We start from the raw sequence: 26,835 nt of genomic DNA on the forward strand, positions 1-26,835 counted from the left end.
GAAATGTGATGATGTTGTCTAGAAAGTCTTTCCAAAAGCTGACTGGAGGACATGCTCTCAAAGTAGTTAGGAGGAAACCAAGTGTTAGCAACACTTGCAAGTTTTATTTCATAACTGAATACCGTCTAAAAGAAATATATGTCATGTGCATAGAAATAAAATCAGAAACTGAAAATAAAGCTGAAGAGCAGGATAAAGAGTTTCCTACAACTTTCTGTCAAGCTGCTATACTCTGCTTTTCCTGAGGTTCTCTCTTAGTGGTTCTGTACCTTGACATATGGCACTTTTCAGAAAGCTGACTTAAAGTAATAATTGCAATTAAAATATGTTCTTTTGGTAAAATGAGATTTCTTATGTTTTGCATCCATCATGTCCTGAAATCAACAGTAAACTAAAAAGACTCTTCTCTGCACTCTATTCCAAAAATATTCTTTTTTGTTTGCACAGCTCAAAAGAGATAACTGTGCACTTGACTAAGCATTTAATACTGAGCAAATAATCCTGACTTAATAATCAGGAAAGTTTTTAAAGTTTTCTGTTGCAGAAAAGGAATTGCTTAGAAAGCTCCATCACTGCAAAGAAGCATAACTACATGAATTACTTGCCAGCAATAAGAAAGGGGGAAATGTAGGGTGAAATTGAATAAGATAGAGTAATGGAGGGAAAAAGGAAAGTGCTGGAAGATAAATAAGTACTAAAAAGGTCTACTTGCTGCACATAGGGCTACAGAGCCAATACCAGCAATAATGGCAGTAGCATACCAAAATTGCATGTATGCAGAAGAAAGATTGCACTGTGCCTGTCCGTGGGAGCCCAGGCTTAGGCGGAGCTACCAACATCGATTCAAAACTTTTTAACATTCAAAACGAAAAGAAAGGACCATCTTTGACATATAAAAGAAACAGAACTTCAATCTCAGCTGAATTTAGGGAGCTCTGAATAGAAACTATGGGTAGAGCAGCCAGAGAAGATTTTCTTGCTGGCACAGGCTGAGATTTCAGGGCTACTGCAGATGGTGTCTGAGCTGTTGCTGTGTGCAGAGTGCCTATATTACTCCACCATATGGCCCTTGCTGCTGGCCCAGGACTACCACGAGCACCTTGGTCCTTGGGTTTCCCATGCAGGCAGAAAGCACACCAAGGCTAGTGCTTGGAAATAAGTTGATGCTCCATATCTCAGAGCTATTAAGAGCAGACAGAGTCGGGACGGGGGGCGGGGGGGGGGCAGGGAAGGGAAAAATGCCGAGCTAATTGAAGAAAAAAATTCCTTTAAATGGTAACAACCTTGAAGAAACATGATGCCAGTTGAATAACCGATGATAACACTAAATGCTGGTTAAGAGGAAGGGAAATAGTTGTAAATACAAAGTAAAAGCAATAGAGTTCAGGTGACTTGAATAGATTAGGAGCACACACTTTTAAATAACTGCAGTTCGAAGATGAAAGAGGCAATGTGAAAAGAAAATCGACATCATCGTCTGTTACGAAACACTAAGCATGAAAAGGCCCTCAGCTTTTTTGTGAATAAAAGTCTTCATGTCTTCCACATGCTGCTTGGTGGTAGAAAAACTGTATAGCATAAACTGAACAAAAGATACATCCAAAAATTAACTCAGGAGAGTAAGTCCAATACTATAAAATTGAGTCGAGATTCATTTGAAATGCGATAAGAAATAACAGAGAGAATATCGTATCATGTATTATGAAAGGTAGAAATAGCAAGGTTTTAAGGGGTAAGGTATGTGTTTGGAGAATACCAGAGTACATCAATGATAGTGCACAAGGGAGGTGGGAAAAGCTACATATGTTTCCTAACTCATTTAAACATTTCTGTATAAGCACAAAGCAGACCTTTAGATCTCAAACAATATTCTTGTTAATATCTAGATTATAGAAAACATGTAGAATTTGATGGATAAAACTGCATTACAAGAAAACATGTCTAAGATTTTTGTCCAGTTGTCTGAAATTTATCAGTGTGTATTTTGAAATACTGTGGCTCAGATAAGTTAATTTGCCACTAAAATATTACACAGGTTAACATTTTGCTGTGATGGGTAAGCAAATCTACAGTTTCACTGCAATGGATTGTTTTCCATTAGATCTACTTTTTCTTAGCTAATGAAAAAAGGCAGCAGAAAACTGCAAGTTCAGACACTTAACAAATATAATAAGCATACAATTATTTATGGTATTCGTGAAGAAACAAGAACAGACATCCATAGAAAATGCCAAATAAACTATTCCAATACTTACCTACATAGTCCATTCTCTCTCCAACACCACATTTTGTTAGATTTATACCTGCAGTACAATAATACCAAAAGCTTTTAATTTCATTATGTTGCATAAAATTAGTTACAGTGCTTTTCATCATTTCATGTTATGAATGATGGAAGAGGACACACACAGTATTTAAAATGCTGACTGAATCAACTCCATGAGTTATTAGAGCCAAGTATCGCAAGTAGGAAAGAAAAGTAGGGCTAAGGTTGAGAGACCCTGACCTTACTCAGACTTTATTTTGGAGAATGAAATACAACATATCTTATTTGCAGCTGTATAAAAAGGCACTATATATATGTAGTATGAAAAAAAAAAAAAAAAATAGAAGTTCTAATTCCAAACTGGGCATTTGACATATTGGTCAAATCCTTACAGATGAGCAAAGGGATTTTTTGGAATGAGATTATCTATGTATTTAATGTCCTGAATCTGTATACATCATAAGAATAATCTTTAGCATTTAAAGGATTATTTGAAACATCTGGTCTTTTGTTTGGAGAGTCCACATTTGCCTTCCAGTTGTTGATCACAAACACCTGAAACAGACATGGGAGCTTAAACTCCCAGTGCCTGGGGTAGTGCTGCCTGATCTGGGCTGGCTGGGGGATGTAGCTGAGGCTATGGAGGAAGAGAATCTTTTCTAGCCAAACACTGCTAGCCCCGTGAAAAGCAGCAGAGACTTTGGTGGAGGAGAAAAGTGCTCCAAAATTGCTATTTCAGTAAAATAAGTGAAGTTCCCACAGATTCAGAATTAACACATTTAACTTCCTTTTTAATATGGAATTTTAATTATTTCATTTTTATAGGCTCCTCTGACTCATAAGTAGCACTACTACATATAGACTATATCATACTACTGAAATCAAGTTGTTAGGATGTTCCACTTTAAATGTTTTCTAAATCATTAAAAAAAATAAAATTAAGGCAGCTGCTGCTCCTTGCTGCTTGACACAACTTGTCTTTTCAAGTGTCCTCTATATGTGTGGGAATAACCATAATCAGATTTCAGAATTACACAATAAAGAATTTCCAAGCCCCAGAGTACAGAATATATATGTATATAGGTGATAGATATGTATATTCATATTCTCATCCTGAGAGGGGAAAAAAAAAAAAAAGAAAACAAAAACCAATGACCAGTTTCTGAATCAGAAATTTTTAGTTTTAGCCTTAGTACTCATACGGTTCCCAGGATGTCATAGATTCTGTTCGTTAGACACTGGGAAAGGGCTGGTGAATCCTTGGAAAAGCATCATCAGACTTAGAAATCAGGTCCTAGACAGCAACCCTTCAAAAATTAATGTAATAATAAAAACAGAAATAAAACCAGCAACCCTGCTTGCTTCCTCCCTCTAATCTCCCAGAAAAGCCACCATTCTGAGTATCGAGAAGGTAAACATAGAATATATTGGTCATGATGGAAAAGATCATGTCCAAATTATTGCTTTTGATTAATTTCTTTCTGCAGCAAGAGATCTACAGCTTGTATACATTGACCAAGTCCCACAGGTCATTCAGAATTACAATTCTTTTTCTTAAGTAATGTCTCACGTACCATCATGCCCAAGTGATAAACGGCGGTTGTCAAACACCCAATTGGCAATTCACTTTCTGACTTTAGGGGTCAGACTGCAAGCACCTGGAGTAAAATTCTTCAGAAAAACTCCACCAGCCCTCTATTCCCTTTTCAGTTACATTGATGTAATTCAGGCGAGGAGAAATCCAAACCCGTCCTGAGCAGTATGAAAATGATACTACTGTGAAGCATCCAACCATAACAAGTTCTATTTAGAAACTGGTGTGCTATTTCAGGGATTCATGGTGGGAAGGAAAGTGATGAGGAGGGCGTCATCAGTTCTGAAGGTAATTTAAAAGTTATATTTAAATGTGCCATAGGCGAAGGCTTGGCAACAATATAATATATATATCTATGTCAAACCCTGGAAAAAATAAAATGCCAGATCTATCAGAAGTTACATGTTGTTGGAAGCTTGTCACTAACCTCATCATAAAGGCTAATACCTGCAAAACTTGAGAAGTTTCCTTTGTAAAGTCAACTACGAGGCTTGAGTTGTGACTGGTTTTGGCATCCTTTTTGTAAAGGTCACCATTTTGTGAAACACTGCAAAATCAATTGGTTCATCCCTGACATCTGGTCCTATATATAATGCATCACAACTGATGCCATGTGGAGCAAGACAAAAACAGTGGCAGAATTACTTTGTCAGAGACCATTAAAGTCCCACTGTTTTATAGAGAATTATAATTGATGAAGTGTGAAAGAACCAGTTCCCTCAAATCTGCCTGATTTCTTGTTAACTTATTTCTTTGGCTGACTGGCAGCTGCCCAGTTCAGCAACAGTTGTGTTAATCTTGCAAAGCCAAAACCCAAGGGCTGAGCTCCAACCCAGTCTGCCAAGAAAGTTTTGAAAGAGGAGATGGGAGAAGGCACAGAAGGGGTCTTTGTTCTACATCAAAATGAAAGTAAAACATTATTATCTTCTGAAAGTAAGAGTAAGTTTTCTCTTCATACCTGTCTCAAGGAAACCTTCAAAATTTACAAAACACAACTCTCAACATGGGCCTCACATGGGAGAACAAGTTTTCTAAATTGAAAAATAATTTTTTGTCTTTGTTTCTTCATTTTCCAATATTATTTCTACCAGTAGTTCAACATGACAGCTTGGATATGTTACCTGAAAGGGAATTACAGAGACTGTCACTCCTTAAAAGATATAAAACAAGTATTTCATGCAAAGAGAAGCACTCAGGGGAGCATAAATATCAGTTCTGTGAAGATGCACAGACAATATATTCAGAGAACTAGCTGTGCTACTAGGAAACCTCTTCATTAAAGGGATCCATTTGTTTGGATTAGACTCTGCCAGTTCAACACAAAGTTTTCTTCCTGAGAGAGCCCCTTCATTCGCTGACATTTGTAAAGTGCTGTAAAATGCTAATTGGTATCATCAGCAAACGATTAACATTCTGTTTAGTCTTATTCTCAAAGCAAAAATTATAATAGAAAATAAAATGTCACACAGCAAAGAGATAGCTGAAGACTTTAACAAGAGGCAATCGTAGTTTCCTTTGGATGTTAACTTTACCTGCGTATGAGCAGTTGTCCTTATGCCCTGTCAGATATCCACAGCTTTAGCAGTCAGAAACAACAAACATTTCTGTTCTGACAAGTTGCCGCCGGCCAAGGAAGTTTGCTGCTGAAGGAAATATTCTAATAAAAATCTGTCTTTGATTAGTTTTCTTTAACCTCTGTGTCCCTATCATTTTTTGCTAACCCACCGATAGACCTCAGCTGACCACCAGTTTGCTTCCTTGCCCCAAACTCTGTCTTGTTTCCTTTTGTATTATTAATCAGGGATTTCTTTTCCTCTCCCTGCCATCAAACCTTGGAAAGTCAGTCTTCTTTGCTGTGCTATGGCACAGGATGGTTTGCATAGCTCTGCTCGGCTAAACACTGCAGAGTTCAAGCACAACATGGTATTTGAATTACTCTAACATGTAAAAACATTTCTGGATAAAAAAATACTTTATTGCCACCAATTTAAAACCATAAATATGCTTTGAATCCAGTTCAATATATTCATTATTTGTTCCTGATTCTCTCCCGTTATTATTATTAGAAGGTATAAATTTCCAGCAAGACTTGTGCTTGACAAGGCTCCATTATTTGCACATGACAAGGTTTATCAAAAACAGTTGGATTTTTATGAGGAGTCTTTTATGTTTCCTCCATAAAATATAAATAAATGAAAAGGATTAGATGGAGGAAGCAGAGTATAATTCATCACCAATGTGAAGCAGAAGGAGTAGACTGCAGATGGATGAACTGAAGAAGAACATAGTGACTGGTCTAGAGAAGAAAAATACACTCTCTTTCAAATGCTGGGGAGCAAAGAGCACAATAAAGGAGTATTGACCTTTCTTGCCATTTGTAGATGTCCCTAAACGCACAAAGTACAGAATCACCCTAAGATGCAAAAGCACATACAAAATAGTAGCGCAGCTGTCTAGTTTTATTTGTTTGGCTGATATTTGTTTGGTTTGTGGCTACAGAATAAACCGAAAGACCAGAAACTTAAAACGCTCCCTGTAAATAGTTTGAGAACAATTAGAAGGAAAAACCTTTTAAGGTAGCAGCGTCTCACTCTGTTCTCCATTACCCTCACATCAGTCTCATAAAAATCCATTAAATTGCCTTGTATTCCTATAAAAATAAGTGGTGGAGACAATGACCCACTTTTCCCACTCCACCCCACCCACCTCCACTAAAACTGAAAAGTCATCCTACAATCCTAAGGCATATCCATGGGATTACTTCTGCACGTCATATATGCTGTACAAAGAAACTTTTTCTTACACAAGTTAAGCAACAGCATCACCTTCCATGTGTCTCTGTTTGTGGTAATGGCATATACAAGTTAGGCACATGGTAATTATGATTATTTGGATATAATTTACAAAGCCAGCCACAAAAGTCTGATGATTTCATAAGCAAAGTGGTCACAAGCTTCAAGTATTTTATGGCTCCAAAATCTGTCTTTCCAAGCCCAGCCTTTACCTTCCAGAAGAACTGAACTTCCATTTCTCTTGAAACCTTAAAATTTGGGTGTTCACTTTTGGTCCGATTCAGAAGGAAAATAGTTTTGCAGACAGTAAAAACTCTAATGTTTAGTTTCAGTAAGGTAACTATGAAAGCCAACATGCAAAACAAATTGTTTTAATATAGCGGAAAGTCAAAATACCTTATTATCTTATCAAAATAAAGTAAAAAAAATGTTTATAAACATTTATTTAGGCACTTTTTCCTGCCAATTTTCATCAAAGTCAATATGTTCCCATAGCACATTTCTCTTTGGGTGAAACTGCATTGAAAAACTTCTCAAAACATTACAGTTGGAAGTGGACATTTCCAAGGACTCTCCTGAAATGAAAGCTGATGCTCTTCATAATTATTTGGAGTGGAAAGCACGCAGTTCTTCGATGCAAGTGCTCTGTAAATACTTAGGCAGATGAATTATGAAAATATTACCTTACTTTATGGCAGAATTCTCTGTGATTTTTTCAAAACAAGTAGAAAGACCCTCCCCTAAGCTGATCTCTTACTACCTCATAACCTTACCTATAAAAACTTCTGGGTTTTATCTATATGAGGTGTGTCTGTCTTCCCACACCTACACACAACTCTGCCTGTCAGTACTAAATCTGTTTCCAGCAACAAAGGAGTCAGGGGAAAATGTCCTTGGAGACTAAGTGAATTATCCAGAATAAGTATGAAAGCTTAAGTTAAAATAATGGCTTACAGAATGACGGGTACAAGATGGAGAGGGACTGTCTCAAGGAGATAAATTTTGCTAACTGTTTCCACAGCGAAAAGGCATACATTATATTTAACCAACCCTCTGATTCAAGTGTATGAGCCACAGTCAAAATCCAATAGAGAAACATTTTCTGGCACTTTTACATCACCTCCTTGAAGATAGTTAAATGACAAGTGTTAATGTGCAAGATAAATAAAAACTTAAATATTTTATTGCTATATTTCAGACTTATCTCAGAAATAATAACTTCGAGTTTTAGTCTTTCCTTCATTTTAATATTGTCATTTTTTATCTTGATCCCACAAACTTTTATGCATCTGATTTCCTATACAAAGCTGAATGCTTGCATTAAGATCTGCAGGATCTATGCCTTGTGTTGCAAGTTCTTCATGTGGTATTCTACCAGTACTAGGTAAACAGAAATAATTAATGGGCAACAGGAGAGATTCAGGTGCTGTTTAAGGTAATCTCATTCCCAGGAATTTCTTTTGATGCAGGCTATGTAGAGTCGGATTGACTAGCTAAATCTCTGTGTTAATGAAGTCTATCTTTTATTCATGGGTCTAAACCTGAATGTTTTCATTTGTTGGAAATGTCTTGTGACCTCCTGGTACCTATCCCTCTGCCAGGCCATGTGATATTTAAATGTGCTGTGTATGCCCTGATTTAATCAGGTTGTACGAATCTGACTCAACTAATGATAGAATCTGACCAGATAGCCTTATTATTTGTTTTGGACTGTTGACTAAATCTTTGGCACACCCAAAGGATTATATCATGGATCAAAACAGGGAGAAAAAGAAGAGCCATGAAATGATATTTCAATATATGGGAGAATGCCTAAATCCGATCTGCAGACACACTAGTGATAAACACAAGGCAAAATCCCAACTCCAGGCCATCTGGGAAGGTTTACGTATGTTCCATACACAAAGGCATCAGCTTTTGCTCTTGTGTCTTCTTCTGATCATTTAAAAAAATCATAAAGCTGCTACAGTTTAGCCCTTCTTACTTGTTTCTGGAGTAGAAGCAGTGATTTTCGTGAAATCAAAATTAATATACACATGGAAAGTACCAATATTTAAAGCAACATGCAACAAAGACATTTTGGAGGTGTTAACTGCTACAACCTGGGATTCATTCTGCCAAGGCCTGTTCAAAAGCAGCAACTGATTAATTGTAAGAAGTCAGCCTACAGTCCAGTAAGCAATAATTGTTATTCTGCAGGTCACCAGAGCTGACCTTGTGAGTCTTTGATAAAAAAGGGACCTCAGTCACCAGTCAGCCACCATCTCTAGTTTTAGTCCCTGCTGACCTTCTGTATGTCAACTAATTGCCAGACATGATGTCTCCGGGGCATGTGAGATCCCTGGAGCAGGGCATGAAATGCAGAAGTGACAGGGGAAAGCTGATCTATGCCACCTTACTTTCTCCCCCATGTTAGACATCAATAGATTGTGCCCACTCCACACCTTGTACCAGTGACAAATACCAGCCCCTGAGCCACCAAAAGAGTGAGCGAACAGAGATGTAAAGTTAAACCAGAGCAAGCGTGAGGCTCTTCTGTGCTGTGCACTAAGTTTCGCCAGATCAAGAGGGCTTTATAGCCCACAGGCAGAACACGTTTGAAAAACAGCAGAACAGAGAAAAGGGTCTAGCAGAATTAAGTGGACCTAAAGGAGCACAAAGAGGCAAGTGGAACATCTCTGGCACAGAGGGTGGCTCCATTCTGAGGAGCTGCAGCTAAAGAGCTTGGTTTTGTTCCATTCAGACTCGGTTGGAAAGGTTTTCCAGACCCAGCATAGTACATTGCATAATGTAGGCAGTATACATTATGACCCAAGGACACAGAGGACAAGGACTGACTCAGTATGTCTAAGTTCTCCTGAAAAATATGGATTCATTGCTGAACAGACCCAACCAGATCCACAGGAAGCAGGGCACAGGTGCTGCGCACATCCCTGCATCTCCTATTGCAGTAGACATCTGGCATCTCCAAACACCACGATTCATGTGCAACTACCGGGCCATGTCCCCCTTCTGTACCCATCCTGCCATAAAGGTGAGAAGGTCACCTAACAACCAGCCAGGCTTTGAGCAGGAAATCCCAGAGCACTGTAAAAACGATTGTCCTGCGAGTTGAGTGCCGTATGCCTCGGTCTGCTGCAAGAGCCCATGAAGTAGCTGGAATGGCTGTTGCGCACTGCTGCTGAATCCTCATCACATCAACAGCCTTATTACACACCAGGCTGAGCTACCTCTGAGACTGCTCTCCATTTGTGGCTGTGATTTGTCACTGCTTTCATTCTCCATAACAGGTTCACAGAATGAATCAGGGAATACAGAAAAATATCTCAGACCATCTGTTTAGAAGGTGTATTTCACCCCCTAGGGCTGATTCAAAAGGTACTGAAAAGGTGACAATTTCAGTTGAGCTCTTAAGATCTTACTGGATTGCTTTAATGATAATAAAAAGCAGCATTTAGCTCCAAAATTTTGCCACAGTCTAAAACACAGATGAAAATAAGCAGGTGATAGTCATATTTTACACCTCAAATTCTTCCCCACTAATCACACCGGGTAGCAGTTCACTCCTCACATAGTCTGTCATTTCCAGAGTATTCCTTATCAAACTGCGTGTTGTCATGGGCAAGATGGGAATCCTGCGCACTCTAATTCCAATTCATTAGCACAGACCAAACAGGAAATATATCTGACATCATCATTATTATTATTTTCCTGTGCACTGAGAAATAGAAACAACGACACTATATTCCACTACTTAGAAATACCAAACCACCAAACCCAAAGGAATTAGTAAGTGCAAGGCAGACTGATTTTTAAAAAATTGCGACGTTAAGTAGAACATAGTTATTTCATGTGAAATAAGTTTGTTTTTCGTCTCAGAAGACTGATATTTTGCAAATTCTATATGTACAGAGCTGTACCTGGTCTATGAGCCTATTTCTATAACTAGCAGGTGAGTTTTTAAATGAATAAGCTGTGGTTATTTTCATTAGCAGTCTGGAAAAGTGGGATCATTTGCCAAAATAACAAGAAAATATTCAATTCAGGACGTGATCTTTTGCCTTGGAAATGTAGTTGCACACTGAAGACATCCAGTCATGGCAAAGCCATCTGTCCCATCAAGACAGCTTGCTTTGCACATTGCTAGTACTTTAAATCTGCCAAAATCTTGTTCTGAACAAGTCAACCAACGTCTAAAAAGCTATACCGTATTGAGAACTAGAGTAGTGCTCACAGTTTCAAATGAGGATAGATCTGATTAACTTATGCTCTGCCTGCCAAACAGAAGTTTTGTAAAAAAAAAGATTTGCAAAATGTTTACCATCTTTCTTAAAAACAAGCTCTCAGAAAAAAAAAAAAAAAAAAGAACGAAAGAAAGAAAAAAGGCCTATCAAAAGAATAGTTCTGTTAAAAAATTCATTCAGGTAACGCTTTGCAAACTCTTCAACAGCTGTCTCACCGTGACTCAGAAGGCTGCTGGCAGCCTGCGCTGCAATTTTCCCACTCCTAGAAACCCTCTTTTGCATGGGCAGACTTAAGGAAAAGCAAAAATGGTTCAAAGCATGTTACAGTGTGTCTCGGAGTCTGACAACTAGAGATCACAGCTGTAAGTTTGGTGAACAGACTGCTGCTTTCATTACCTCATAATTTTCTGAAACCTGAATCAGAACAACCCCAAAATAAAGTAACCCAAATTTAACCGCAACAGTATCGCCCTGCTGTACATTTATACAAGTTTGTATAAGTTTAATTGGAAGTGTATGTTCATATATCAAGCCTGGAGACTTGGCTTAAGAAGACAGATAAAGAAATGGTATGTGGCCCCCCAAACTTTTGGCTGGAGGGAAACCAAGGAACACTTTGAAGTTTCTTATAAAATGTAGAAAGCCGTACCTGACTCAAAGTGGGAATATGCAGATTAGAATTCCTCAGGTATTAAGCTCTTCTGGCTCACAAATTGTTTGTGTTTAAATGCAGTCTAAAGGAGAGGAAAATAAAAGGAATACCACAAGACTTTTCTATGACACAATTGTGGAAACCATTCCAAAATCCTGGTTTTTTCCTCTAACAAGGAGGCGTTCTTGGCATATGGCACAAGCTGTTGTTTGATATCAGTAGATTTTATGCTAATTCTCCACAGAGAACAAACTATATAGTCATAATTTTTACAAGAATTTTAATTACCTATGAAATTATTTTGTGTTTCACCTGGGGAGGTGCAAGGGTATTTTTTTATCCAACTTTTGGTACTGTTCTCAAATTCCAGTTGCCATCATTTAAGAAATGTTAATGATGCTAATGAATACTAAAGGTCAGACACTTAGCTTGTGTAAATTAGCACAGCTCAGTTGATTTCTGCAGCTCTACTGATTTACAGTTACTGAGGACCTTAAGATCCTGGCATTGTAATTTATTAGTCTTGGCTATAAATTTTGTTCCATATATTCAGCTGTTTAGAAGTATTTGCAGGGTCAAGTGAAAATGCAGGTTAGTGCAAGCAAATGTCAATCAATGTGAACCAAAACAACTTTTCACGTTCATTTTCACTTGCATTCATGGCTACATAGTTTTGACCTTTTTTGGGGTTTTTCCTTCCTTTTTATTTTTTTTTTTTAATATGAACACACACACAAAAAAAAAGGAAGCTCAGTTTAAACCCTCAAGTTTGCAACCAAAGCATGAACGTACGGTTTCAACTAGCAAGCTCCAGCCCCGCTATTTTTGATTTGCACATCTTTACACTTTGAATCTCAGACCCAACTGTAATTCTAGTGTAAAATCACGATACAGCAATCCTGGACTTACAACTGAGGCAATGTAGTCAAAAAACAGAGTAGACTATAACCACCATAAACTCTTGGGAAGAACCTAAATGCCATTTTATTATAGCAAAACTCCTGAACAGTTAGTTTTGGTGTGGTTCCTGGGTTCATCCTGCGTGGTTCATCTACAGACATGGGGTTACCTTTATGCAATATATCTTAGCATGTGTTGTATTTTGTGTCATAACTCTAATCCCCCGGTCAAAGCCTACCACACTGACCAGTGTGACCACCGCATTTGCTCTCTATCTGTATTTCCTTATCTCATATGCAATGACAGCTTTTCAGGGCAGGGCCTACAAGCATTTCTAAATGAGTCTGGAGATTTAATGGCAGCTCCCAGCCATCGCTGTGACACAATTACCTATGAGAAAATTCCTCCTTATTTGCTCTTGGGCAGGAAGTACAAGAGTAACACAGACCTCTGTGAAGAAAAACAGTGACTCATCTGAAAAACCAAGTGGACGTATAAAAACTGTTGGCTAATAATTCTGCATGAGATCCAGACTTTCTTAAAATGGTCAGCTAAAAGCATCATAAGATAAATGAGTATAGCTTAAACAAGACTAGCTGTTCTGAGGGTTGAAAAAATATCAGAGAGATTACCCTTGGGAGGAAGACATGAAAACAACTCCAATTAAATATTCATAGGAATAGACAAAATATACAATGGCCATGACAACTTCCCTTTTACATCAGGATAAACTGGAAATTATAGTAAATTTGCTCCCTTACTCCCGTCAAATAATTAAATACTTAAACAAGAAAATAAAACAAGCCATTCAGCTGTGAGGTGCTATAAAGCCACTGATCTGACTCTGGCAGAAGGTTTTAAATACAGATACCTGAAAACTAAGACAAGTTTTACTCTAGGGGTTAAGAAGGAATAATGACTGAGTACGTGAGCACACTCACAAATTTCATTCTGGGGAAGTGAAAGAAGAGTTTTGAAGAGAGCATTTGAACAAATGTTTTTGTCAAGAAATATGCATTTTCTAATAAAAAAAATACCCATCCAACCCCCAAACCCCATAGTCTTCTACTGTTTTTGTTATTCTTGACAATTTTCAACTAACTCTGGTTAGTCTTTTTGTTTGTGTGTCTTCCACAAGATCTTTCCTACCATAAAAAGGTGGAGGAGATCATCAGAGACTACAGGATGATTCAGGTAGGGAGGAACCCATTGCTCTGCTCCCACACTTGGGTATGCACGACGAGTCCATGAGACTTCTGCCACCCTGATTGACTGTGACAACACTTGATGGGGCTGGAAGACTTGATATAAAATTATTACCTTGGCCTTAGTAAAATGTCACTGCATTATTGGTTTATGTCAGAAGAAGCGATTAAGGTAGAATTTACTTTCATCACCACAATTAGCTTTTCTAGAGAATTTCTAAAGTTGTATTTAATGTTTCAAGCCCCCAGACAAAAAGCTAGAAGAACCAATGATTTGTCTTGCCCTTTTTGTTGCTTTCATTTTCAAGTCTTTATCCCTGGTTTATAAATATTAGACTGCAGCAGGCTGTAGTAATAAATAGTGTATCAGTTCCCCCAGTGCTAGGATACTTAGGAAAACAAACAAACAAACAAAAAAAACCCCACCCACATAAGAACACCAAGAAGAATGTGCTTCGTAAAAAAGCAATGACTCTGGCTGAATGTCTTCATGTTTTTAAGTAGGGCCTTACATAACCTACTGCTAAAGATACATGCTATACGTTGTTGTATGTGGGATTTCATAGAACTACTTTCTTGCCTTCTGGCAAGATTAGTGAAAGCAAGGGAAACATAATGACCCCTTTTTCTGAAAGCATCAGAAGTCATGGAGAAGAGAACATTTTTAACAGAAGCAAATGGTACATCTACAGGTACAGATAAAGCTCAGATAGACTTTAAAACATTTTTTTTTTTCTTCAAAGAGTTATCAGTGTTATTCAGTTCAGAATTATACCAAAATTGGATGAAAAGTTGCACAGTGATACAAAACAACTTTCTAGAGCTTAAGTAATTTGCAAGGGGACCTTGGTTAGATAAGAGTAAAGGGCTTGAAAAACTTCTTTCACCACTTTAAGGACTTGAGAATATAACTTAGAAATTTTGTGAGACATGCCCCATGGCTCCTCTGAGACAGGCCATCACCTACCTGCTGATCGTTTATTCTGGCATAGAGTCTTGCGCCTTCTGAACAAACAGTTGTACCTAACAAGTATTGGGACTTTTGCTCCTATTCCTAACCAGGACACATATGAAATTAGAATTTGTGTTTTAAACCAGCTACATTGCTTCCTTTTACATTACACAGTTTCTGCTCAGTTCATACCTACCCGAAGCACGGCAGCCTCATCAATCTGGGATCTACCGCCTCTATGATACTATTCTTTCCCCCCTCCCGTAGGACAGGCACAAAGCTGCATTGTGCAGTGTGTGCTCAGGGAAGCTGCCTGAATCTTTGAGCTCTCTGCAATTTCACTGCTATATGCATTACAGTGTCAGATCCATAAGCAATTTTTGACTGTTGTGTCCGGTGCCGTCACCATAAGCAGACCTGGCTCTTCTAAAATCATGCAAATCAAGGACTGAGACAGCAGCTTATTTTACCTTAGCTACCTTCAGTCCTCAATATGCATGAATACTTCTGAATAATGGAAATGCATGTGGTCCCCTGGAACCCATGAGAGTCCATGGGAGCTGCTCTTCCGTTTCTAGAGGCTTTAGATGAATAACGTATGTCAGTTAGCCTTCCATGTCTCCCATTGTCATTGACACCTTGCCCTCTCAGAGCTCCTGCTGTGAGGCAACATGGCACAAGAAATTTAGGCATATTTATGTGTCATGTTACCACAGTACAAGAATCCAAAATTAAAATAAAACCCAGTCATTTCAAATAAACTTAAAGAAAAAGAGCTGGCGGTGTGATGTATAGATAACAACAGACTAGAGCATAGGAAGGTTGAGCTGTGTCAGACTGTCAGTAGTGAATGCCAAAAAAAGGTAACGAGGACAGAGCGGACACCAATTAATCCTTCCTTAATCCACTCCCATCATACTACAGTCGCTGAATATACTCCACCAGTAGTAATTCCTTTAAATACGCGCTTCTACACTTGAAGAGGTACTGCACCAGGCAAATATAGCGATAGCAGCTGGACCCTAATTATTTCAAAGAAAAAACAACACTAGACATTTGTCATGTGACACAACATAAGACACACAGAGGAGCAAACCAGAGAAGAAAGATGGGGAGAATATTACTCGCTTGGGCACAGCTAACACAACTAGATAACTTTTGGACCAGTTCCACCTGCCAGCTCAGAACAGGGGCACAGTGAAGGTACATGCATCTACCCCCAGCATCGTACTTCTGTCTTAAAAATGGCCCTCAGTCCTTCCATCTCCTTTGCAGACAAATTACTCCATTTTCTCCCACTGAGGAAGAAATACCTGTTGTGCCACCAGTCTGTGTATTCCTCCCTCTCTTCCTTCCCATCCAAGCCCAGATCAGGGAGGAGTCCCAGCTAACCCTACTACGTGGTCACGCATGAAGAAACCTCTTCTCAGAGGTGGACTACTAGGATGGCAGTAACAGAATGTTTTAGTCTTCCTTCTTATTAGGACAACGTAGCCATAGTTATTACATATTAATCTTTCCAAAACAAATCATTATTTACCCATATTGCCTAGGGGAAAAGTTTTGGATAGAGAATCTCCAACATATCCGTCTGCACTTCTTGCCATTACAAGGTTCACAGTGTGAGGAGGAGACTGGAGCACCTCTGAGGGCTCTCAGGGATAGTTGCACAAGCGTTAATGAAATCCCATTAATCACAGCCCTAGCCATCACGGACTTGTCAGCACAGGAGGTTGCAGACTACCCACAGCAGGTAGAGAGGTTAAGAAAAACATGTCACAAGAAGGTACGTGTATGACCTTTCCTGAGTCTGCAGTGTTGGTCAAAACATTTTTGTGCTGTGGCTAAACCGGAGATGGGAGGAAAATGCCATAGGGAGAACATCTGCAAAACTTAAAATGACACAGTCCGGGGAATTTCCACAGTTCCACTCCCCACCTATCAGAAACTTGAATGGGAAGTATTTCTCCATCCGCTTTGCCAGGCAGGTAATTATTTGTACTGCTCAGTACCCATATTAACTGCACCTGCAAAGAAGTGTTGTCTTCTAAGTATTTTGCATGCAAAATTTGGCAGAGGAGAAGACAGAACTATTTCTTACTGCTAGCATTAAAGCCCAGGAAAAAGCCTTGTAAGCAGGTACTACAGGACCGTGAAGAGAAATGGCTTTACTTGCCACACAGTCTTCTCTCACTCCGCCTGTCACAGCTGTGCTAGACATAGGGTAATGCTATACCTCTCACATATAGCCCAGGAGATCTGGCACCTGATAAGGTTTCAGCTCGCTCTGGGCCAAGTTCGCTCAGGTACATGGTGCAAGTTTGCAGTTGCCCACAGTCAGCAGAGATTCCAGCACAGTTTAAACCAAAAGCACACTTCTGGCCTCTTGTTACTATTCTGGACACCTCATTATCATGGAGGAATTTAGTATCTCTGGAGCAGATCTGGTACAAGAAGGGAAGCCTTTACTGTTCTCCTGTGCAAGATAAAGTCTCAGAACCTGCTCACAGATGCAGGCTCAGTCAGATAGAAGCTGCACGCCCGTGCCAGGTTTCTCCTGACAAGCACCAGCAGATGTAGATGATTGATTGTGTCATTTAATAGAAGGTCTCCTTCCCAGTGTTCCCATAACATCATCCGAGGGACAATTTAGAAGCTGTGGAGCATACAGTCGGGAAGTCACACAAAGGCTTTTTTGGGAGCCTGGAAGAGGCCGGACTGGTTTGTATCACAAGTTAAAAGTAACCTTTTTAAAACAGATATGTGAATGAGTTGCTGGGTTTGCATCCTTATATTTGACAAGCTAGGCTGCTTTGCTTCTTCTGTCAGAATGGCCTGTACTTTTCCCTCTGTCCCCAAACAGCCCATTCAGAAAACCTATAGAAAGAGCTACGCACATTTCCTCCTCTGTATATCTACCAAGCAAGAAGTGTATAATGAAATGTAAGATAGCAAGGAAAATAGATAAGTTTCTGTAAACTTGTATAACATTGGGGGTATTTTATTAACAAAGAGAGTGTTCAGTAATATCTTTCATTTGTTTAAACTTAGCGTGATACAACTTCTTTCAGTTAAAAGGGACGAATTGACAGATTTTTTTTCTGTATACTTTCAAGAGATCATCCAAAGACGCTTTTTAAAAAGAAACAGAAAGATTGTATTCAAAGGACATGCATGAACGAATTCATTATTTCATATGGGATATAAAGAGAAAGGCAGTAATTTGTAAACTGTGAGATAAGAAAGATATCAAAAAGATATCAAGGGAAGAAGGATTGCCTTATATAACAAGCTTTGCTTGTAAATAAAATGTCCGGGCAGGATGTTTAACTGCAATAAATTGACTGTTTGGGTCTTTGCTGACATATCTTTTTAGTTTTATGGACATTAGCTATATTTATATGGAACTTTATTATATGGGAAAAGTTCTTGTTCAGGATTTGAAAAACTGGTTCATAGTATAAGATTCTTGAAAGCACAAAAGATGCTGATGAACAGAGACTGGGAGGATAAAGAGAAAAGGGCTGAATTTCTCACATACAACAAAATCACAGACAAAACAGAGGGGGTGTATTTAATCGGACTTTATCAGAATCAGCATTTTGTTACATTTCTTTTACTAGCCATTTGTAATACAATAAGGGGGGGAGGGAAGAAGATGAAGGCTGTCCATATTGCATTATTGTAATCTGAGTCACCAGTGAGACCAAAGGACTACACTTCGACTTCAGTTAGGGATGGCATTCCTTCCATCCAGTCCTAGCATTTACTGCTAAATGAACAACAGCTCTGCCCTCAAACTCCAAGAATATGGAAATTCATCAACCAGGGTCTACAGTGAGCCTAAATGTTACATAAAAGGATCAAATATCTTTCCCAGTCTGTTCCATTCAGTTCTTCAAATAGATTTAGTATTTTCATATTCTTTTCCTTCTCAGCCACCCCTAGTTAACATTTTCCCCGCCTTGTGTTCAATGTATTTATGTTCACCCAACAAGGTTCAAGCACCTAACCCAGCACACCCTAAGACCTCTGGGAACTGTGGTCCTTGCTGGCGCTTCAGTGGACCTTCCCAAGATCCTGCAGAGATGTGTCTGCCCAGAGGTCAGGGCAGGGGGAGGGAGGGAGGTTGGGCAGCATTGCCCTTTCCACCCCAGTTCAACAGAGAGGGCTTGCTAAACTGGGCAAGGGACTTCTCCCATCGCGTGCCTACTCTCCTTTGGTGGATCCATGCTTTCTCACAGCACGTGCAATGGTAAAACAAGCCCATTTCACTCTGAACTATACCACAGGGCTTTTGCCTGAAAATGTGTCATTTGAGAGTAGGAGGATCTCTCCATTTAGGGAAGAGGCTTGTGTTTGGAGTACGGCTGGAGATGCCTTTCTCAAGCAGGCTGACAAAGTAATCACAAATCCCCACTCCCCAGGAGGTGTGTTCACACTCAGACAACTGCAAAACTCCTCCCTGTCCAGGATTTAAGGTATTTTCTCAACTCAGACATGATAATTTTCATGGCAAGAGCAAGAAAAAGAAAGGGGAATTCTCTATTACACCACACAAGGCACAAAAGAGAACATACATCAAACACACGTCTGGAAAGAGATTAGCACTACCTCAGTGGGTCCTGTGTCTCAGTACCTTGGGCTTCTAAAATGAAATATTAGGGATCTAAACAGATCAGAAAAGAAAGACTTATGGGGGGGAAGGAGGGGCAGATGACTAGAATTTTACCTTTTTTTTTTTTCCTGCAAAACCCACATTATTTTCTTTCAAACAGGATGTCTAGAAATTTATCCCTGAATGTAGTAAGCACATGAAATGCATGTGCCTTTAATGTGTAAATTCGACACTGCACAAGGGAATAACTAATGAGACACTATTTTAATGAATCAAGTCAAAATGGCAAGGTGACATACCTCATTTAAGACAATGAATGCTTAATGTCACTGTAAAATGAACCCCTCCTTCTACTGGGAAAAGAAGACAATATTGGTTTGGGTTAAAGTCCTACCTTTTTTGTGTCAGTTGCAGATTTTCTACAGTCCTTGGGAGATCTTTCTGGATCATACCTTCCAAAAAACAACGGCAGGTTTTGATCAGGAAAGTTAACGAAGACGAAAACAAACCCAAGCAGTACTGAGCAAAGAAGGTGACTTCATGTCCAAAAGGCCATTCACAGCCCACAGAATCAGCCCCACACAGTCACACCCCCCCCGAGGGACAGGCAGTGTGGGCACATGCAGCATGACCCACGCAGCCTGGGCAGAGCTCTGCAGCTGGTCAAGCAGCAGCGGTATAGCCCTGCAGAGAGCAAACCTCCATGCATGGTCAGTCTTCACCTCCCTTCACTTTGCCTGCTACCTACCATCTTCACCCTGTCCTCCCTGCCATGACCTGCTCCTCACAAGATTGTTTCTAACCTACAGGTGTTCCTAGAAGCAGGTCCATGCTCCTCAACATGGTACTTTATGCTAGGTCTTGCTAATGGTTCAGAAAAAAAAATAAATCTTTACATCTGTGGTAAAACCACCATCACGTTAATACTTACCATGTCTCCAAATTCTTAAGCCGCATTGGATGTAGAAACTGGCAATTGGGGGCTGCAGGAGGATCCTCTGTGAGGGGGGCTGGGGCTGCGCGGAGCCAGACAGCCAGCTCCTCACAGCCCCACCACAGGGCACAGCTGAGCCCATCAGGGACACTGGTGACACCTCTGGGAAAATGTGCTTAACAGGGCCAAACGCTGCCCAGCAGCCAGGGGTAATGAAACCCATGTAAGAAACAGCCCTGCTAATTCCTGCATAAAATGGAATTGACTATTCCATTCACAACCCAGGCCAGAGCAGAAGGAGGGGAGGTGGTGTCCCCATCACCCCAGCAGAGATCCTCCTGCAGCCCATGGAAGAGCCCACGCAGGAGGTTTTTCCTGAAGGACAGCAGCCCATGGGAATACCCCACACTGGAGCAGGGGCAAAACGCAAGGAGGAAGGAGCAGCAGAGAGGAATCCTTAGGGACTGACCACAGCCACCATTCCCCACCCCCTGCACTGCTCAGGGCCGCAGGGTGGAGGAGTCAGGAACAGGGGAGTGAAGCTTCTCCATAGATGAAATTAAGAGAAAGGAGATACACCTTTTCAGAACCCTTCCAACAGGGATCTGTAAGGACTACGTAATACATCCAAGCAACTTTTTGGTACTGATTGGTTTTATATGTGAAATCGGTTTCCGTGCATTGTTTGGATGATTCAACAGATAATATTCTTCTGTTTTAAAATTTATAGAAAGTTATTTCAGTCCTACTCTGCAGCATTATTCAAGACAACATTCAGCAAAGTTCATTAACTTAGAAACCTGAAAAGGATCTACACTGAATTCCTGCATACTGCTGCTTAGGCTCCCGTAAATTCTTGATTCACATTGACAAGTCCGATCCAAAACCCAGTAAAATCAATAGGAATCTATCAACTTCCATGCACCTTCTGAGTAACTTCAAAACTCCACAGATTACACAACTTTACTCAAAGCAGTATTTAAAAAAAGAAAGTTTTTGTAACATTATGCTTTCAATCCCCCACCCCTAACAACAACATAAGATGACCAAAAACCCCTATATCATTTGGTTTACTGCACCGCTATCAGCTATTCATTGGTTTGCAGACAATATTGCAGGATAGAAGAACTGATTCCGTAGTCTAATATTTATCTTATTTCTCACTCATTAGCATGATTCTGTGACCAGCCAATTAACGGACAGGATACCCAGTTCTCAGCAGGCACATCTAACAGGCACTGAACAAAGAGGAGTGATCCTTAGAATTGTGTAAACAGTTCTCATAAACATCGCAAGGTGCTAAAGACAAGTATGTAACTAACCTCTCCTGCTGGGAAGTGAAGGAGGCTTGAATCATCTGTCTGTGAAAATGGATCAGGGAAGAGCAAGGGTTTGATTTACGGAGTGGGAAGGACTCTGCAGCAGATTGTTGATAACCTCCTTATGTAAAGCCCACAAGCTACGAAGATGGAACATGACTGCAGGAGGGCTGAACAGCCATTCTGGAAATGGGTAAATAATTTATTCAGAACCAATTGTCCATTACTGTTCACAAAGAAATTCTTAGAGTTTAAAGCATATTCATTATTTCAAATTGTTCCATTTATTTCTTCAGCAAATAAGATATGTGTTCGGAAGATACCCAAGTTGTGAAACATACAATTGACTATTCCATTCACAATCTGAATTGTCTCGGATAGCTGAATTATTTGCATGATTTAATTACATAATAAAGGACAGGAAAATTGAGCCTTTAATCACCATGAGTAATGCTTACTCAAGGAAGAAGTCCTATTGAAGTCCAAAGAGTAAAGACTTTACAGCAGTAGAAAATGAGTCAGAATCTGGCCTTATTCATAATTTGTGCTCTAAGGTAGTTTTACTCCTTGCTTTTTAAATATATACCTATCCCATACAGTATTGTCAGGGAGCAGCAATAAACAGCTTTTTACTTGCTTAGCCAGCCAGCATAGCACCAACTCAAAACTGAAATGCTATGAAGAAGGTAGCTCAACAATTCAGGTAGAGGAAGGAGAGGAGAGAAATACCTGTTTCTCCAGAGTCTCCATGTGCATGAATTACAATCATTCAGATTTATTAAAAAAAAACCAAAACAAAACAACAAAAACCCCACACACACACAAAAAAAAAAGAACCAACCCCAATGTTCAAGCCTGTTTCCAAATTTAGATAATCGTTAGTAAGATAAAACAAAGTCTAAACCATCATACAGCAAATGAAAAATAAGGCAGAACTGCACCCGATTAACTTTTAGCACCACAAACAAAATTATGAGCTGTTCTGTCATCATTTCTGGAGGTCTTTAGGAGGGATCCAAATTGTTATTGTGGGAAGAGCACTAACAGAAAAAATTACAAACATACGCTAACTTGCGGTGTTTCGTATGCCAATTAACAACACCCCAACACCCCCCAACAAATTAGACAAACTCAGCAAGCAATGTTCTTTATTAAGACAAGTGTTGTAAAGGAGGCAGCAGCACAATGAGTTGACAAAATTCCCTCTGTATCCAAACAAGAGCAATGGCATGAATCTGAAGGGAAACTGTAGCTGCAAACAGCAACCAACAGTGACACCCCAGAGCACTTCCCCACTCCAGGGCAGCCGTGTCAGATGGGGGTCACTGGGCATCCGGGACCTACATGTGCACCTGTAAAGGGGGGAGCAAAAAAGGACTGAAAGAGAAGGAATGTCCAAAATGAAGTTTTCCTATGAGTGAGTGACACTTCAGTGAGTTTTTTTCTTTTTACTTAAAAGGCCACATTTTCCCAAACATGTGGTTTCAGCACCAAGGAATTTGAACTAAATCAGAATTAGTTTTATCAGCCGTTTCGGTTAGGTATCTGTAACTTCCCTTGAGAAAAGGTGAAGAAAAGGTTCAAACCTACTTTGTTCTATTTAGAAATTGAGCCAAAGCAGAAGTAAAAGCAGGTCTAGCCAGTAATTTGAATGTCAGGTTATTTGCCTCCCATCATTATTATTTCAGTTTGTACCTGCTTGAGTAGAGTTTTGCCCACATTTGTTATGCTTGGTTCATTACAAAAGCTTGCTAATAAATAAACTGTTTTAATAATAGAGTTTTAGGCCTTGCACTACAACAAAGTTATCATCTATATCTTAGGCCTTTTATCCTCCTTTTATGTGGAGGATGGAAGTTCCTTTTGTGGAGGATTTCACAATTTCATTTTGCTTTCCTTGGGAAAAAAAACACCTCTGGATTTGCAAATTTCTCCACATACAGAAAGTATTGCTCTGGATCAAAACGTTTCCCTGTCAGTGGACTTGGTGGGAGATGTTGTGCAATAGGGCACAATAAGGCAGAAGAGGTAAAAACATTGTCAGCTCTTCATATCCAGACAAGTACTCACTCCAAAGCACTGAGGGGATGTGGGTTTCCTGGTCGTGGCGGTGGTTTGGGGTTTGATTTTGTTTTAACATATATCGTCTCCTAGATTAAGCGTTCAGACTTCAGGTCTCTGAATCCATCAATTAGCTTGTGCAAATGTACCCAGCCTTTTTACGTTCTTCTCCTTCCCTCCTCCCCTTCCACTCTTCTTCCTGCTTCCTCATCCTTGCAGACTCGGCAAGAGCTGCTGGGCTCCAGCCAGCTGCTGCTTCAGACCCGGGTTGTGCTTTCAAGGCATAGTCCTGTGTAGCAGGGTGGGGGTGCAAAGCACAAACCTGAGCCAAAGCACGTTATCCCCCGGGAGAGCACACCGCCCGGGTGCTGCTGCGTGTGGGAGCCTCTACACCTTCGCCACCCGCAGAGGCTAGTGGGGACAGGGACCTACCTCTGACCAAGCCAGATCAGATACTGGCATGACCCTGTTAACACCGTGCTGTGCCAAAGTTTACACATCCCATATTTCTAAAGCACACTGGATCAGGCAATGGCTTTCCCACTGAAATTGAGCTAGTGCTACTTTTGTTTTATTTATGAATCTCAGCCAGCCGTTGTTTAGTTTAGATCCTCCGTGCTCTACCCCATTTAACTTGTTAACTTTGCACTGAGGTCTAAGGGAATAAAACCAGCAAGAGGGAACAGGGGAGGCCATTCAATTTTCCTGGGTCTTCAGCTGGCAACGTTAATCCTCGAGGCTTCAGAGTCACAGGTCCTCTGCTCTCACAGGCATATTGCTTGTATGAAAAAAGGAACATTCACATTTGATGGGGACAAATAGCAGATCTGCATTAAGTTCAGTCAAGCAAAACAGATCTATTTTTTAGCCATTATCAGCTACCTTTTCCTTCAAGGCAATCAGAATTAGCCACAGCAGAAAGACTGGTGCAGCGAGCTGTCCCCACAAAAATGATAACACCTAAGCCTGATGGAAATCTGCAAGGGCAAATGTTGGTTTCTGCCACACCTCCCACCAGTCGGAATGCCAAAGAATCAGCCAGCTTTCTGAGACTTCATAAAGCAGGCAGAGTACTGGATGCACAAGGGAATATAGGAGGTAAACTTCACCCTTGCAATGGTGCAGAATGAAAGAGTTAAAAGAAGTTCCCTTTCATATATTCTGCACAAACTTACATGCCCAGAGGCACTGCATTTGGCTTCCTGTACGTTATGTTTTTCCTTTTTACTTACCCCCCGCGGTTCATTATTGCAGGCCTTCTGACTTGTGAGAACAAGACTCGCCATTCCCTCTGGGAGTTTCGCCACTGCCCTCTCGCTCCCTGTTTACCGTCTTCCAACTACCTCTCTCATTCAGGTTGGGAAAGGAGGTAAAAGGCAAAATATCTATCATGATTTTTCCCTCCTGCACAATCTCTTTTCAAAATCATTTTGCTCTTAACAAGAGAAACACCACCATAAGGTGAAGACCCCCTGGTGTCTCCAGCCAGACAGGCTCACTTAGAAAGCAGAAAGAAACCCACAGACCAACCTGACAGCACAAATATATCCATCCCACCTTCAGACTCGGAAACGCTGGCTGTAACCTGCCTCAGTCTCCCCCTTCCTTGGAATCTGCCTGCAGATTAAGCAAATCGGGCTCCAAATACTCCAAGCAATGCCTGCAAGTCCCCAACATTTGTTTGCTAAATTCAAATTCTTAAGAGACAGAGGCTGCTTTGGTACAGTGATGGTCATCTTTGTAGCAGGTGTTTGCAAACATGTTGCACTAAGAAAAGCCCTACCCTTTTCTATTAGTATCGGTCGGATATTAAACATAGTCACAGTAAAATTGATTATATTTGCCGAGTTATTTATTTAGCATAGATGTTCACCCTATCGCCAACTTTTCATCTACCTTAATGGTTGAAGTGACCAGTTTGTGAATATAGCAATCCCCTCTACATCAGTCTGAAAAATAGTTTAATATTTATCCCTCCATAGAGTAGCAGGTAGCTTCTTCCCCTTCTAACAGGAAACAGTGACACAAGGTTGAAGCAGCAATTACATCCTTCTCCCTTTTGTCCAGCCACCTTTGACTTCCACAGAGGACAGAACAGCTGACTGAAAAAGCATGGGAAGCCAAGCTCAAGGCAGATGAAAGTGGTTGAAGAAGAAAGGTAAAAAAATATAAACATAAAAATAATTTACTGCAGGATTTTTCTAAATATATCCATTTTCCTGGTGGATGCAATAGTGTGTGCTGCACATGTTTTCTTTTCTTTTTTTAAGAATAAATAATTTTCAGGTGTGTGAAGTTCAACTACAACAAATCTTTCAAACTGAAGCTACTTTTTTTGTATGATTAATATGTTACATTACAGCTTGCTTATAAATTAAAGGAATAGAATATCATGTACTGCAAAGGAGTTGTATATTTTCCCTGCTAAGCTACAGTGACTATAAATCATTTCCATCACACTTCATTTTTAATTTGAATTCATAAAAGGTTGTACATTTCTTTGTGGTTTTAAATAAAAGATTAAAGGCTGTAAACTTAAATGTTTATTAAAGGAAAAAAATATGCTGATCTGAAACTTCAGGAATTTAAATATATGTAAAATATAAGAAAGGAGAACAAATAAGATTCCTGCTTGAGCCCTGGGAATTTAAAGTGAACTTTGTGGCCTTCCACTATAGATGCATCTGCATTTTGCCGGGAGAAGGTGGTAAGGGAAGGCAAGGGTGTGGAAATGGAAGGTCTAGAACAAGAGTGCCTTGCCACAACCCAAGTCAGTAATTTTGTGAAGTCAGTTTAGCCAATTGGTAGCTAATTGTTGAAAGAAGTGGAGCCTATGGAATTAAACCCAAAGTAAAATTAGAAACAACTTCCCACAAGATGTCAACTCTCGTTCCTGCCCATCTGTAAGTACAGGCCACCAGAAAGTCTGACCAAGTTGGACTTTCAAATGTTATAACCTCATGAGGCCAGATCCCAAGTGAGAAATCAGCTCTTGCTTTTGGTAGCCTCAAGGTTATGCCTACAGAGTACAAGCTCTGAGGTAAGCTTTAGTAATCAACTTTAGGTGAAGCGTTAATGTTAATGTCCAGGTCATGCTTCAACTGAATGGGGACTCTATATTCACATTCTATTATAGCCCTCATCTAACTTAAGGAACACCATCACTAACACAATGACCAGCAGGGGGAAGTAATTTTAATCACATTAACAAGAAAATCATTAACGTGGTATGACTGAAATTTTGCAAAATGTTTTCTATTACATACCTAGTAAGCTAGATTACAACTGCTTTTAATGC

At 39.9% G+C, this 26,835-nt stretch overlaps 1 long non-coding RNA gene across 1 annotated transcript; it reads left to right on the forward strand.

The window, feature by feature from the left end:
• On the forward strand, positions 1-26,254 carry LOC119156727. Its single transcript, XR_005107270.1, has 3 exons — positions 1-16; positions 20,684-20,693; positions 26,239-26,254. It is a non-coding gene; the product is annotated as an uncharacterized LOC119156727 (long non-coding RNA).
• Positions 26,255-26,835: the final 581 nt, after the last annotated feature.

Source organism: Falco rusticolus, chromosome 13, assembly GCF_015220075.1.
Source record: "Falco rusticolus isolate bFalRus1 chromosome 13, bFalRus1.pri, whole genome shotgun sequence".
Taxonomy (NCBI): domain Eukaryota; kingdom Metazoa; phylum Chordata; class Aves; order Falconiformes; family Falconidae; genus Falco; species Falco rusticolus.